Below are 16,396 nucleotides of genomic sequence, written 5' to 3'. Positions count from 1 at the left end.
AAATGAAATGAAATGACTATACTGTAAGCTTGCTTAGGATCAGGCTGTAACCTGATTCACCAGTCTTACTCAGTAAGACTTATCAGCCTTGACCACAGGGGTAGGAAAATTGATGCCCTCCAGATGTTGCTAGCTTGCAGTTCCACCATTCCTAACCACTGGCTGGGGCCAGTGCCGGATTTACGTACAAGCTAAACAAGCTATAGCTTAGAGCCCCACTCTCTTGGGGCCCCCCAAAAAAATTAATGGGGGGAAAACTGGATGTACATTTCCAAAATATAAGAAAAAAAAACAAATAAAATAAAACCTACATACAGCAACAGTGTTTTGTGTTGTGTAGGCTCCTAGGATGCAAGTAATGGGCCCCACCTGATAGCCTGCTCCCTAAAATATCACTGGTTTGCTCATTTCTATATATAGGGTGCCTACATTCTGCATGGACTAGTTGCAAAAAACAGTGGCAATTTGTTGTTGACAAAGAACAGCTGGACATATAAAGGGCCCCATTACCTTCAGTAGCTTAGGGCCTCATCAAACCTAAATCTGGCTCTGGCTGGGGCAGATTAGAGTCGGAGTCCAACCACATCTGGAATGGTAGAGACCCGTCACCCATGCTTTACAAGTTTGTCTCAAAGAAACCACAAGACATTTCCACAGGCAGTGGCAGACCGGCAGACACAAACACCCAGCTGGCATACAATGTATGGGAAAGGTCACCTTAACTTTGCCTTTAGTTTGGTCTAGAGGAAGAGGGACCACTGCCAATTTTTTAGGCCTACCAAAAGGATGACAAAGAAAAGGTTGCGATAACCCAGGATGATTTTCAAAACTAGTCAGACTAAACTACTTATTTGCTCTCAGTTCATTGATTCTTTTGCCCTTTTTTTTTTCTCTCTCTCTCTCTCAACAAGCTTCATGTAGAATTATCACTAAAGTCTCCCTGGGAGACCTTGAGAAATACATTGTGTTCAGTCTTTTTCAAAAGCATAAAAACACTGGATTCTTTGTCAGTAAACACAGCACGGGAAATACAAGTGATGGGACTTGTACTCAAGTTTTGCCAAGATATTTTACTTCCTACCGTCAGAAGAACAACATTCTCTCCAAGCACCCAAAAAAGAGGGGGGGGGGACAAAACACCGTCACTGTGCACAGCGAATAAAAACATGTTGACCTTGAATGTAGATTTTTGGAGATGTGACAAAACTAACCCTTCTCTGAAGTATTAAGAGCATAAAACACTTCCAGGCTGACTTCTTGTGCTTTCTCATTCTAGTGACTGAATGTGTCTTAAAGGTTTAGAAAGCGTTTAGATCCATCATGACTGGGAAAAGAAATATCCAGGAAGTGGATATCTGAGTGCCTGTTTGAAGTCATAGTACTGTAGTGAGCAGTGTTGGTGACCTCAGATGAAGCAAACTGAAGGTCATCTTTTTGCTCAGTCCAGCAAATAAATTTCAGTTGAGAACCGGAGACCCAGGGAGAAGATAAGAGAAACAAAGCAAGTGAGGATTAGTACCCAGCTACTTTTGGGCTGTGGCTCTGTTTTAAATTAAGTGACATCACTAAAGGAGCAGTTGAAATGCTGGTAGTTTATTCCTCCTTGAGGAAGAAGAAGCTCTATTAAAAAGGTCATGCAGCACTTTGAAAACTTGAATCTAAACATATTTTATTAAGGCACATTGGAATCTCTCCCCCTTGCTAAGGAGCTCTCATACAGATATGAGAGAGAGAAAGAGAGAGAGAGAGAGAGAGAGAGAGAGAGAGAGAGAGAGAGAGAGAGAGAGAGAGAGAGAGAGAGGGAGGGAGAGAGATGATAGATAGATGATTTCTTGGGCCTTCTCGGTAGTGGCACCTGCCTTGTGGAACGCCCTCCCAGCAGATGTCAAGGCAATAAGCAACTATTTTACTTTTAAAACACAACTTCCCTGTTTAGGGAAGTTTTTAATGTTTGATGCTGTGCTGTTTTAATATCCGGTTGGAAGCCGCCCAGAGTGATTATGATAGATATAGATAGATCATACAGCTTTCTTTACATGTTGCACTTAACCCTCTCTCTACACACATTCAAGTTGTTGTTATTTTTGTAAAAGAGTGTATACTTGCTGATTTGCACAGCTCAGCTATGGTGTACATGGACGGTAAACTCGTTGTTACTTGTAAATAACTGTGCACATGTATAGCCCAACTGTGTGCAAAAGCACATATATTGTCCAATCATTGAATGCAATGTGTGAGCACCCTGACCAAGATAAGAAATCAAGAATCAAGAAAGATATATTGGTACATTCAGTTGTGGACCAGACCATTGGTGGAGGGTTAATGGGGAGGGGCTAAAGGCAACATAAATTTAAGCAGGGGGACCAAGTTCAGACATTTGAGACACAGCTTTCCCCCAGATGAGTGTACTTCAAGGCTGAATCCCAAAGCACTTCTTGAACTGAAGCCTCGGCTGCTAAGTCAGTCATGTGCTCCTGAAATAATTTAGCCTGCACGTATTTTTGTGAGACAACCTCAGGCAACCTCTGAAGTCCATTTGACCTCTCATAAAAGCTCGTTTTTAGCCACTCATTGCTAGGATGGTTCCTCTCTATACTCAGGGAATATACATACAATGCAGGAGCAATATTCCGGCTTTCCAAAACAAACTGGAGCTGTCAGCTTTTCTGAGGGAATCCAAACTCTGTGCTCCACATTTCTAAAGTTGTGCTCCCTTGCTAAATCCTCAGATCACTTGCTGCACATTGGAATGAGAATGGCATTGGAAATATGGAGATGGAAATAAATATGGCTTTCTTTCATACCTCACAGCATAGCATGCCTCGCTTTCTTATGTTAACTACTGGTAAACAGATCTCTACGAAGGGCCTCGCCACATTCAGACATCCCTCTGCTCACAAGACAAAAATAATGAGGCCGGCTGCTTTTTGAATTTGCAGCTCTGTGTCCTTGGGGCCAGAAAGAACTTTCTGTTTTTCAAGAAACGTTTCCCAGAATATTTGCTTAGTACCGGGAGTTAGCTGAATCCCTGTGTGTTTCTTAAATATGGAAGGAGGGCAAGAAGCAAAAGATATACCGGGAGCATAAATAAGTGTTGTTGTGTATAGTTATCCTACATAGCTATTTTGCATGCTGTCCTGACAAGAAAGCATGTTGCATTTTAGAATTTTGCCATATCTGAAGCAGGCTATAACTCCAGAAAAGGGATTAGGATAGAGACAAAAAAAAAAACAAAAAACTACAACAAAGCCATAGAGACCTTTCAGGTCTCGTTTCTGTTACTTTTTGTTCCTGGAGGTCCCAGCTAAGGTATAATACAGACCACCTAGTCATTTTTCTGTGCTTTCTTTGTTTTTGTTTTCTCCCACATATTAAGAAGCCAGTGCATGTATCCCAACATGCACATACATTTTCACATTACATTACAGGGACACAAGGAAGGGCATTTTCAGAGGCAGCATTCCATTTATGGAACTCCCTCCTGAAGGATATTCAGTCTGTCTCCATAATTCATACTTTTAAATACATTTTTGTTCATCCAGGCATTTGGATCATGCATGGTCCATGTTAGGAGAGCAATCCCATAGGCTATTACTGCCTCTGTTGCATTGCGTTGTAAATTGATGCTTTTATGCTTTACTGCACATGGTTGTCTTAATGTTTAACCACCTTGTGCTTCATAGTGGAAGAAGGGTGGGGTACAAAAACATCAAATAAATATAACCGAAAGTAAGTTCTGTTGGACTCAGCAATGAATTACCAATATGTCTCCTTCCAGGCTGCAACCTATATGATGAGCTTAAGGGTTTATCACTCACATTCAGGCCTCCGTGGCCATATATTGGCCAGCCTTGTGCACTGAGTCCCCTGTTCCTCACAATACCCACCAAGCATCATAATAGTGTTGTCTGCAAGGAGCTTTCGAGGATTGGGCTGAATTTGAGTAGAACATAGCATTGCAGCAATTACCCTTCTTTTCGAGCTTTTGATAATTATCTTGTATACATTCAAGAGAAGTGGCTGTTTTAGAACAGTGGGAACAGGGAAAGAGCTTTGTGGTGCCAATGACTACAGCTTTGTCATGGTTTGAGCTTTTGTAAAACACGATACATCTTTAAAGGTGTGTGGCTCTTGTTCCTGTGAGAGTTACCTCACACTACATAGATACCTGTATAAAGAAACCATTACTGGTAGCCCTGAGGTATGAGATAAAAGCATTCCGCCTGCATTATTATTAGATTTCTTACCAGCAAAAAGGTTGAGAGGGAAGGGTTACAACAATAGAAAAGATACGCTCTTGGAAACAGTTAAACAATTTGAAATCAAAAGGAAAGGGTGAGTCCTAAGAACATGCATCTCAGGTGTCAAAAGGCTAGGGTAAAGAGGTACAAGTTCAGCATATGGCAGACAATGAAGGCTGAACCTTATCTTGGGACCAAGATAAAGAATATCAGGGAGCCCCTGGAGGAGGAAGTGTGGGTTCTCCATCCTTCAAGCCTGTTGAACATTTCACTACATGCATCAAGACTGGGTTCTAAGTCTGACAAAAGGACAGATACTGCCTTGTTCTACTGTTCTTTGTCATTTTATGGAATTTATTAGCCATGTTGTACTACAGGTGGGAAAGGTGGGGTACAAAACAGAGTGGAGAAATTGATAGATAGACTGTTCCAACTTGTGTGTGTTTGTGTGTGTGTAACTTCTGATATCTTATCTAGGACAAACAGAATATGAATTGATTGACCTACTACCTACAGCCAGCAGGTTCAGCTCTACTACAATGTCTTTCCATTCTTTTTTCCCCAAAAGCAAAATTGGCAGCTTCAATAGTCAAGAATCAGAAAATCTTCATTCAATGACTCCTTTTTCTTTGCCCTAAGTAACAGTATCTCGTCATATTAAATACAACCATGATGGAGTTTCTAACCAAGGCACCAAGATTCTTTCAGCTCCTGAAAACGCAATATTTCTTCACCACCATCCTTTGTGTTTCTTAATTAGCAGGCTTGGGGAAATGACCTAGAAAGAAAGAAAAATGCCCTGTGGCTTTTGCAATCTAGTTATTGGACATTCATGCCACCTAGAATTCAGTATGTTCTGCTTCTAGAATGAAGATCAATATACGTGGAGAAATGAATGAGGCACAGAACTGCTCTCAGTGGAGTCTGCAAGACCACTTCCTTGTAGGAAGTCTTGCCTGTTACATATTTCTCCAGGACCTCAATAATAGCCCCCTTGGAGTCAATCCTTTATAGTTTTGTTTGTTGCCCTGGAGGGAAGAATCATGTGATGATGACAAATGCTGTTCGTGGAGCTCAGTAAAGTGATAGGGCCTTGGATAACCTTCTGTGTTTTCAGAGAGTAGAAACCTGATGTTGTGGTAGCCTTATCAGCTGCTTTCTGTTCAAATCCCCAGTGGAGGACTCCTTTAGAGAGCTTGTTTACCAACACTGGATTGAACAGAGTCAGTACGGCTGCCTTCTATGTGCTCCACACTTCAGTACAAAATGACAGAGTGATGGAGGCAATTTGCCCTCTAAAAATTCCATGCAGAAATCTTGATGCATGCCTACACTTTGCATGCCAACTGCAATCCTCACTGATGTGGCTTCACTTTGTTGTCTCCTTCTCAAAGCCCAAAATATTCCCTTTGGCAAGTCTCCTTTATCTGCAAAACATTGTTGTTAGGGTAGGAGAGGCTGAGAGCAAAAGGCTTCCCCCAGGCTACAGAGTAAACAAATACACAAATAAAAATACTGCTTATTACCCTGTGGTTATGCAAATATGTGTCAAGGTTTTGACCTTTTTTGATGAAGGGTATTAATGAGGGAGGGTAAAAGCATCATTCTAAATATTTCAAATCCATTCCTGTAGTATGTAGGAATATACTCTTTGTTGCACCAAAAGACAATTACTGTCCAAAGCAATGATTTCCTTTTAACTAAACAATTTCACCATTTTGCATTTCTTTTGGGTGGCCCTTTCAGTTCCATCTCCTGTTCTGGAGATGAAGTTTGTGTTGTGCTGGCATTCTCAAAACCTTTATCATTGGATTCCTGCATCATTTGGGGACATCTCTCAGTGCTTTGAAGTCATGCATGTACCCACTAAGCACTTTGGAGTAAACCTGAAAACTTCTATTTGCATATGTGTAGGATTAGTGTGGGATACATTGTTTATGATTCTAAATTGTTGTAAGCCATCTCCAGTACTGCATATAGGCACTAGAAGGATGGAATAGAGATCTCTACACAAGTAACATCAATTTACTATGAGTAGGCTCACTGAAGATAAGGAACATGACTAAGTTAAAGTTAAAGGGACCCCTGACCGTTAGGTCCAGTCGTGGACGACTCTGGGGTTGTGGTGCTCATCTCGCTTTACTGGCTGAGGGAGCTGGAGTACAGCTTCCAGGTCATGTGGCCAGCATGACTAAGCCACTTCTGGCGAACCAGAGCAGCACACAGAAACGCCATTTACCTTCCTGCCAGAGCGGTACCTATTTATCTACTTGCACTCTGAAATGCTTTTGAACTGCTAGGTGGGCAGGAGCAGGGACCGAGCAACGGGAGCTCACCCCGTCACGGGGATTCGAACCGCCGACCTTCTGATTGGTTTAACCCACAGTGCCACCAGCATCCCATGACTAAGTTAGGTCCATTAATTTCAATGGGTCTTCTATGAGTAAAACATAGTTGAATACCACCACTGTAACTATTAGTCACAAAAATTCTAAAGAGTTATTATATTTTAAAGTGTAAAATTTACAGGGTTTTTTTTAAAAAAAAGGTTTCTTTGGTGTGTCAAAGCAGGAATTTAAGAGATGAGTCAAAAGGCAAATGAACAAAGGAGTGGTTATTTTCTTTTTAAGCCATTGCTACAGTTCATCAAATACCCAAGAAGAATCATGCTATTTCGAAGCACTTTAATAAGCCCAATAAACTCAACTGGGTTGCACCAGGAGTTAATTTCAACTCAATATGCTGTGATGCTCTCCTTTATCTGGATAAAAACACAGTTCTTGCCAAACGTCTGTGAAGGAAGTGGCAGGTAACTGGTGCCACACTTGCATTCATAACATCCCTCAGAGTACATCTATCAAATGAAACTTTGAAGCAGGAAATACCTGTTTGCACTGCATAATTGCTTCCTGTGGCATGTTTGCTAGGTTTTTGCACAGTTAAACTCTTTTCTCTTTATGACCACCACATAGAGACTGCTTCAAATTACCTCATGTGGCAAGTGTTGCCACACAGTAAACAATTTATGTTTGGTTTAGGCAGGTTATAATCCAGACATGTGATCTTTGCCTTGGCTCCTAAATTGTTCATCCATAAAAGGAGGAAGGGTACATTAATACGCTCCTCCATCTCCCTACCACATAAATCATGTCATTCATGCCTTAGGGACCTGCACCTCTCAGGAGCATATTGAGGGGAGAAGGCAGAGGGATTAAAAACCCTGTTTTGTGGACACAATCTCAATTCCATTCAAGGATGCAAATCTTCATCTTTATATCCCCATTATATTAAGAGATGATGCGATTCCTCTCACCATAGTTCCCCAAACTCGTTCTGTCCTTTACCCCCCCCCCCCCCGGCTTGCTGTAGTGAGATCTGCAGAAATACCACACATCAGAGGAAGGAGAAGCTAATCCTATGTATATGCATTGCCATAAATTACGGTAACTCACGGGAGGCCAAGAGTCTCAACAAGCTTAATCTCTGCTGAACCGACAGGCAGGCAGGAAGTCAAACTGCAAAGCTGGGAAGAGTTCAACCAGGGGCAAAGATCCTGTGAACCTCCATTTTTCGATGGGCTCCAGCTTCCATCAGCCTCAGCCAGCATAATTCACGACCAGGGGTGATGGGAGCCAGTGGCGTAGCGTGGGTTGTCAGCACCCGGGGCAAGGCAAGTAATTTGCGCCCCCTAACCCGTGGATTTGTGCCCCCTAACCCTAACTTAACCCTAACCCCCAGATGTTGCGCCCAGTGCGGCCGGCCCCCCCTGCACCCCCCACGCTATGCCACTGATGGGAGCTATAGTTCAACAACATCTGGAAGACTACCAGTTCCTCATCCTTGAATTAAAGGAGCAATGCAATGCAGGTGACACAGGAACCCAGGAAAAGCAGCAGCAAAAATTGCAGGTGCTTCCTATTCCATTGGATGAATGGGTTTAAACATAAAAAGTGAATCTCTGGGTTGCAATCTGGCAATCCCTAGGAGGGTCGTATGAATCTGATTGTCCCCATGCCCATATTGTTACAGGTGCAAACAGCGTAGAGAAAGCCACATTTTCTACATGGGAAACAGATGCTTAAAAATGGTTCACCTAGCCATCTTAAGGACTGGTTTAAAGGAACTACAGTGGTACCTCGGGTTACATACGCTTCAGGTTACACATGCTTCAGGTTACAGACTCCGCTAACCCAGAAATATTACCTCGGGTTAAGAACTTTGCTTCAGGATAAGATAATGGTGCTCCGGCGGCTCAGCAGCGGGAGGCCCCATTAGCTAAAGTGGTGCTTCAGGTTAAGAACAGTTTCGGGTTAAGAACAGACCTCCAGAACGAATTAAGTTCTTAACCTGAGGTACCACTGTACTGTGTTTTCTAAACTAGCTCTTAGAGATTTCTGAAAATGACTCACTGAATATAATGTTGTTCATTTCCTTGCATCAGCTTTCCTCAGCTAGATAGCCTGCATATCATCATTTTTTACTATGACTTCCATTGGGCCTGACCATTGGCCATGGTTGCTGGGGCTGATGGGAGTTGTGGGAGATTGCCCTCCATACAAGGAAAAAGGACAGTTAGGATGAGTAGAGGGCTAGAAGCTACAACTGGATTTTCTTGTGATGCTGCAGACCATCAAAAGAGGCTGCAAATCATGCACATAGCCTTTATGTTTTCCCTGGTCACATATTAGACAGGGGCAGAGGGGCAATGGCTAGGATGCATGTGGAGATCTAGGTTGTAGTGCCTTGCGCTCCAGGAAGGAAAAATGAGATAAAAAGGAAGACATGAATGAAATCCTGCACAACCATCAAGGATGGGCCATAGCTCAGTGGCCAAGCACATGCCGTTCCTGCAAACACTTACTTACTACAACTTATTACACTTTTAAGTGATCGCTGATCCATGGCCATTTGATGTACCTTTGGGGACAATTAATTTGCTGATGAAGAATGATCATTGAAACAGTTCATTATCCTGGAAGAACTGGTCTGTCTGCTGCTGTGCTCAGAGCACCCTATTGCGACATCCAGAGCACCCATCATTTCACATTTGTAGGATATTGACTGTGGAAAGGCATTCTGCCTCTGTTTCAGTGATCTTTGAATGTGATTTACCACTCCTGCCATTCCTGTTCATGGAACATTTATTTGATTCTTATTACTTTGTGACTACATGCACATATTACATGTCTTCTGTTTATGAATTTTGAAACAGTGTAGTGTTGTAAAAATATTGTCAGTATATTATTAGCTGACATGTTGCTTGTTGTTGTTCAGAGCGTTCTGTTTTGCAACACAGGGGGGTTTCTTTGGTTTTCCTGCTAACAATACCTCAGGTTACGGACGCTTCAGGTTACAGACTCCGCTAACCCAGAAATAGTACCTCGGGTTAAGAACTTTGCTTCAGGATGAGAACAGAAATCATGTTCTGGCCGTGCAGCGGCAGCAGGAGGCCCCATTAGCTAAAGTGGTGCTTCAGGTTAAGAAGAGTTTCAGGTTAAGAACGGACCTCCAGAACGAAGGTACTTAACCTGAGGTACCACTGTAGTAGGTCCAGTCCCTGGAATTTCTGAAATGTCTGAAATGAGTGTCTGAAATGCTGGGAACCTGATGCAGACAGCATAGGTACTGTATTTTTTGCTCTATAAGACTCACTTTTCCCCTCCTAAAAAGCAAGGGGAAATGTGTGTGTGTGTGTATTATGGAGCGAATGTAGGCTGTGCAGCTATCACAGAAGCCAGAACAGCAAGAGGGATTGCTGCTTTCACTGCGCAGCGATCCCTCTTGCTGTTCTGGCTTCTGAGATTCAGAATATTTTTTTTCTTGTTTTCCTCCTGCAAAAAGCAGGTGCGTTTTGTGGTCTGGTGCGTCTTATAGAGCGGAAAAAACGGTAATGATGAACTAGAATGGCCTCACTTTAGTATATAAGGCAGCTTTTGATATTCCTAACCATCCGTTTATTCTGGCAAGGCCCCTTTGTCTCTAACTGTAGCACAAGAGTCAGACATGAATGAGGAGGTACCTTTGCCTTCTCCACGCTGGGGGAAAGTTCACTGGTTGAATTGCAGCCTGTTCTCCAGCTGTTGAAGGTACAAAAGCGTTGCTGGTAGAAAGCTGCAATCCTATGAATCAGCAACAGGCTGGGGTTTTCTGGAAGCCAAGTGTTTGCCGATCATTGCCCTGCCATTGTCACTCCTTCCAGAAGCTAGCTGAAATAATTATAGTAGCAAAAGTGGGAAGGTGTCAAATGCTCTTAGAGTTTTTGGCATATTTCCCCCCATCGGCCTGGTATATTTTTATATTCGGAAACCATATCTGTTAGGGGAAATGCTCCTGGAAGAAAATAGAATTGCTGGCAGCAGCACACATGGAAAGGAGAGGGCTCTTAAAGGCAATTATGTTGCATAATTGCCCCCCAAAGAGGAATAAAGAAATTGCCGTTTCTCTGCCATCCGTTCTAGGAGTTGCTGTGAAGAGCAGGGGGGAAATTTATGTAAGTGCATTTGGTAGATGTGAATTTGTGGTTGCAGTCTGTTTCTACTTCAGTAGACGAGGGGACTACAGCTGATTTAAACCTCTTGCCATTCAGCTAAAATGTCAAAACATTTTTGTCACCGCTGGGCCAGACCAAAGCCTCACCTAATCTAGAATCCTGTTGCCACAGGAGCCAACCTAATGTCTATGGGGAGTCAACAAAACCAGGCCTGAGCACAGCCATGCTCTCCTCTCCGGCGATTCCCAACAACTAATATTCAGAGATATCTTGCCTCTGATATAGAAAGTAATATAGCTATCGCAGCTCATAGCCTTAGCCTTCATTCATTTCAGCATTGCTGCAATTGCTGGGACATGGATGAGATGGGGCCAATTGCTCGTTTCTGATGGAAAGAACTAACCCATGTTGTCTTGGGGCCTTTCCTTGTGGGGCTCCTGAAGATTTTGGAGAATGGATCTCTCCAAGTTAGCCTGGTCCTGCATAGATCTTAAGCAAAAGCCACACAGAGAGAAGAGGATCTTTCCATGTGGCTTGCCTTGCCTTACACAGACCCCTTGGGCAAACAGTGCAAATTCTTTATGTGAAGACTTGTTCCCATATATGCAGTGGCATAGCGTGGGTTGTCAGCACCCGGGGCAGGGCAAGTAATTTGCGCCCCCTAACCTGTGGATTTGCGCACCCTAACCCCCAGATGTTGCGCCCGGTGCGGCCGGCCCCCCCTGCACCCCCCACGCTACGCCACCGCATATATGAAAGCAAAATTTTGGATTATTGTTATTGTTATTAATTTATGACCCTGTAAGTATCTCCTCCACCACTTCTACAGTGTTAACATACTGTTGTACACCACCCCGGTATGAGATTCCTAGGGTTCATGTTTCCTTTGGGATGAGGGACTGTGGAGACAGTGGTACCTTTAGCACAGGTGTAGGCAACCTAAGGCCCTGGGGCTGGATCCTGCCCAATCGCCTTCTCAATCCGGCCTGCGGACAGTCAGGGAATCAGCATGTTTTTACATGAGTAGAATGTGTCCTTTTATTTAAAATGCGTCTCTGGATTATTTGTGGGGCCTGCCTGGTGTTTTTACATGAAAAGAATGTGTGCTTTTATATAAAATGCATCTCTGGGTTATTTATGGGGCATAGAAATCTGTTCTTTTTTCCAAGAAATATAGTCTGGCCCACCACATGGTCTGAGGGATGGTGGACCAGCCCACGGCTGAAAAAGGTTGCTGACCCCTGCTTTAGCATATTTGCTTTATTACATCCTGAGCCTATGATGTGGGCCCTGCTTCTCCCATAGCCGCTGCCTTGGTTTCCAGACGTGGTTCTGCCTCTGTTGGTTCCCAGCCTGCAGCTTCTAGCTTCTTGCTCACGTAACTCAACTCTCCACTCTGCCTTTGTTTTTCTAACTACCAGTGAGTCAAAGGAGAGGGGTCTACCCATTTGTTAGCTGGCACAGATACACTTCCTTTGATACCTTAATGACCCAGGACCATCGCCTCACCGGGAAGCTAGCCTGGCTATTCCACGAATTGAATCCATGCTGGATCCAGGAATTAGAAGGCGGCTCATGTATACAGCCTGTCCACACCATTTCGTAACAATATCCAAAGTTGCAAAGTTGCAGTCTGTCAACAGGTTCAAGGAGGAGTCATCAAGTGAGTGACAGCCACCATGATGCAGTCCAGGGATAGGAAACCTGTGGCCGGTGGCATAGCACTGGGGGAACCACAGGGGCTGTTGCCCCGGGTTGCAAATTGTTAGGGGGCGTAAAATCGCAATACCTGGAGCTGCCTCAATATAGCAGCCGCACTGGTATCCATTGAAAACGGCTCCTCTTTGCGAAACAGAAAGTGACTTCTCCAGACAACGGAACAACTCTTCTTATCTCTGCGGCTGTAATCTTCTGGGTGAGGCAGCTGAAAGCACATGCGTACTCCTCCCATTTCCCTCTCATCCACCCACCCTTCTGCGTGGCCCTGAGCACTGGCAACCCATGATACGCCACTGCCTGTGTCTCCCAAGACCAGTGGTCAGGGATGATGGGAGCTGGAGTCTCAACATCTGGAATCCTAGTGCAAAGGCTTGGATTTGAACTAGTGAGAGTGCAGTTCGAATTCCCACATGGTTATGAAACTCGCGGGGTAGCACTGGGCCTGTTACTATTTCTCAGCCTACTTTACCTCATAGAGTTGTTGTGTGTGGATTGTGGGCGGCAGGGAGAACAATGTACATTGTCCTGAGTCCCATTTGCATAAATATAATATGTAAATGTCAAAAAAATCTAATGAAGAGAGATTACATTATGTATCACTGAGTCTTGATACATAATGTGAGCCCTGAAAGTGTGGCCATTATAATACATGGATGCCTTGGGGTTCAAAATCTCTGGCAAAGTCTCTCTTTTTCATATGAAACAAGGCACTATGTGTTTTAATGCCAAGCAAGCCAACCTGGGGGTTTTATATGGTTAAAAAAGCTATGGAGTGAATTTAGGAGACTGATTTTTAATTCCGAAGAGAACAGTCTGTACTATCCTATAACATGCACCTATAATTTAATTGTTTAGTACAAGTCATGCAGACTTAGTTGTTATTATTTGCTGCTGTTGTTTTTAGAAGTTTGAAATAATGTGCAACTTTGCAAAAGACAATGTGAAGGACAGAGAATATATGGAACTGCATGAGGGCAACCAAGGTTGTGTTTCCATTGGGAATCCCAGTTTCCTCACTGCCAAAGGCATACATCCTTCTAAACACAGTTGTGTGGGGTAGATTTTGTCCCTGATTGATAGAACTGATCTAAAAAGTAGGGAAAGTTGTGGGTCTGTGAGTGAGATCCACAGAATCCAGTGGGACTTCCTTCAAAATATAAATAAATGTTCAGGATGCTGCTGCTGCAGCTTGAGGAAGGCTGCTGTACTGGAACATCAATTCTGCAATATATTTCAGGGGTGGAAACCCTGGCAAGTTTGGGGGCTAATGGTGGTTTTACAGTAATACAGTCTCTATTATTATTATTATTATTATTATTATTATTATTATTAGAATTAATATACCGCCCTATATCCAGGGGTCTCAGGGCAGTTCACAGAATAAAATCAAGATATAAAACCATAAAATACCTAATAAAAATAAAAACAACAACCCAATAGCACCACACACACACACACCCAAAAACACATAGGAAGTAAATCAGTTCAACCAAAGGCCTGGTTAAAAAGGAGCATTTTTGTCTAAAGGCGCCTAATTAAACCCTCCAAAACTTCATCTCCAAAACTTGTCAGATTTAGACCTCTCCCTAATGCAGGAATCATTTGCCCAACATGAGGTACAAACCCATGACCTTGAAATTAAGAGTCATGTTCTACCAACTGAGATATCCTGGCTAGGATATAGTTCCTGAGCAGTGTGTGTAAAATCCAGTCAGGAAAATATCTGTAGCCAGAGAAGGAAGTCTGTGAGCTTAGTTTGAAAGACAGTGATTAGTGTCTTGTTAGGAGTATGCAGACAAGAGGAAAACTGGGAAGCTGATTTGGGGTCAGCTGAACTAGGGAACATGCTATTGGGGTCTCCATTCAGTGAGAAGGGGAAAGAACTTCTGGAGAAAGAGAAGAATCCCAAACCAGTTGGAGGGGTATGGTGATCCCCTGTTCTGTTATTGCACTAGAGGAGACAGAAAGTTTAGAAACCTGTAAGGTAAATGTAAAGGGACCCCTGACCATTAGCTCCAGTTGTGGATGACTCTAGGGTTGCGACGCTCATCTTGCTTTATTGGCCGAGGGAGCCGGTGTACAGCTTCCGGGTCATGTGGCCAGCATGACTAAGCCGCTTCTGGCGAACCAGAGCAGCACTCAGAAAACACCGTTTACCTTCCCGACGGAGTGGTACCTATTTATCTACTTGCACTTTGACGTGCTTTCGAACTGCTAGGTTGGCAGAAGCAGGGACCGAGCAATGGGAACTCACCCCGTCGTGGGGATTCGAACTGCTGACCTTCTGATCAGCAAGCCCTAGGCTCTGTGGTTTAACCCACAGCACCATCTGCGTCCCTTTAGAAACCTGTAACACCCACCAATTTTTTTTATATGGGGGCATGCCTCAACCAGCCTTCCTCACCCTGTTTTGGCCTATAGCTTCTATCATCCATTGGCCATGCTGGCTGAAGGCTGGAGGAGACAAACCTCGCCATTCAGAGGGTCCTGCTGAACCACGGAAGAGTGGCTGCCGAGAACAGATGAGAGCATCATCAGAGATAAGGTGAAGGGACCCCTGACCATTAGATCCAGTGTGGCTGACTTTGGGGTTGCGGCGCTCATCTCGCTTTATTGGCCTAGGGAGCCGGCATACAGCTTCCGGGTCATGTGGCCAGCAGGACTAAGCCACTTCTGGCAAACCAGAGCAGCGCATGGAAACACCGTTTACCTTCCCGCCGGAGCGATACCTATTTATCTACTTGCACTTTAACACCCTTTCAAACTGCTAGGTTGGCAGGAGCAGGGACCGAGCAATGGGAGCTCACCCCGTCGTGGGGATTCGAACCGCCAACCTTCTGATTGGCAAGTCCTAGGCTCTGTGGTTTAACCCACAGCGCCACCCGCAACCTGCCATCAGAGATAGCCAGCATAAAAGAAAACCAGGTCAGGATTCGGATCTAGATAGCAAGTGTGTTAGCACATGCACACGAGTTAGACCAACGTCAGAAATTGCCAAGATGGCTGTCAGGTATACAGGCCAGGGGAGCCGGAATGCAAGATCAGGGATACAGGGCTCACTAGCAGCAGAGAATTGCAATTGCATGGGACAGGAACATGACTGATGGATGGTGCTCATGCAAAGGGCAGAGTCTAAGGTGGAGAATTGCCATGCCCAACAAGGGGAATTGTACATAGAACTGGCCAGGCTAGTATCTTAAGGGTTAAAAAATGCATTTTTGCTGGTAAAGACCTACAATCCTTAGTATGGCAAGCAAATGGCATTTGGGCTCAACATACCTCTTAAGGCTAGCAGCACCTGTCTGGAAAGGCAGGTGTTGTTATGCTAAATACCAGAATAATCTGCAGGGGACAAAGAATTCCTCCTTAAGCTGATTGTCTTTAAAAATGTGGGGAGAAAGTGAATAGTATAAGCAATAGTTTTTATCAGAGTTTTCGCCTGCTGTGCACACCCAATCTCCTTGGTGGGACAGTGGGAGTGTTTTGCACGCACATGAAAGCAGTTTTCCAAAGAGACATTATTCTCCGGTGAGTGTGTCATTCTTTTACAATCCAAAAGCATGCAAGGTATGTGGGTGGATAAAGAAAAAGCACATGCCTGTAGGAGGAGCTTGTGAATCCTCCCCACAGCATACTTTTGCTGTTTACCGGATTGAACAACCACCAATAAACCTGCTATGGAAACTCAACAATGAAAGGCGATCCACACGATACAGCAGCCTCCCTTGAAGCCTTTGACAGCAGGTGAATGCTCAAATCCTTGCATGGTCATAATAATAATAATAATAATAATAATAATAATAATAATAACCATTTTAACTCTGCTCATAGAAAACTAGCATGTTAGCATCCTTGACATGCTAGTTCAGTATATTCTGGGAGTAATCAGAAAATAGATCCTTCATGTCCCTGCAGATCAGTGGCGTAGTGTGGGGGGTGCAGGGGG

This window comes from Podarcis melisellensis (genome assembly GCF_964234715.1).
Source record: "Podarcis melisellensis genome assembly, chromosome: 11".
In the NCBI taxonomy this organism is placed as follows: domain Eukaryota; kingdom Metazoa; phylum Chordata; class Lepidosauria; order Squamata; family Lacertidae; genus Podarcis; species Podarcis melisellensis.
The sequence above is the reverse complement of the archived record's forward strand: the minus strand, read 5'-3'. Positions refer to the sequence as shown.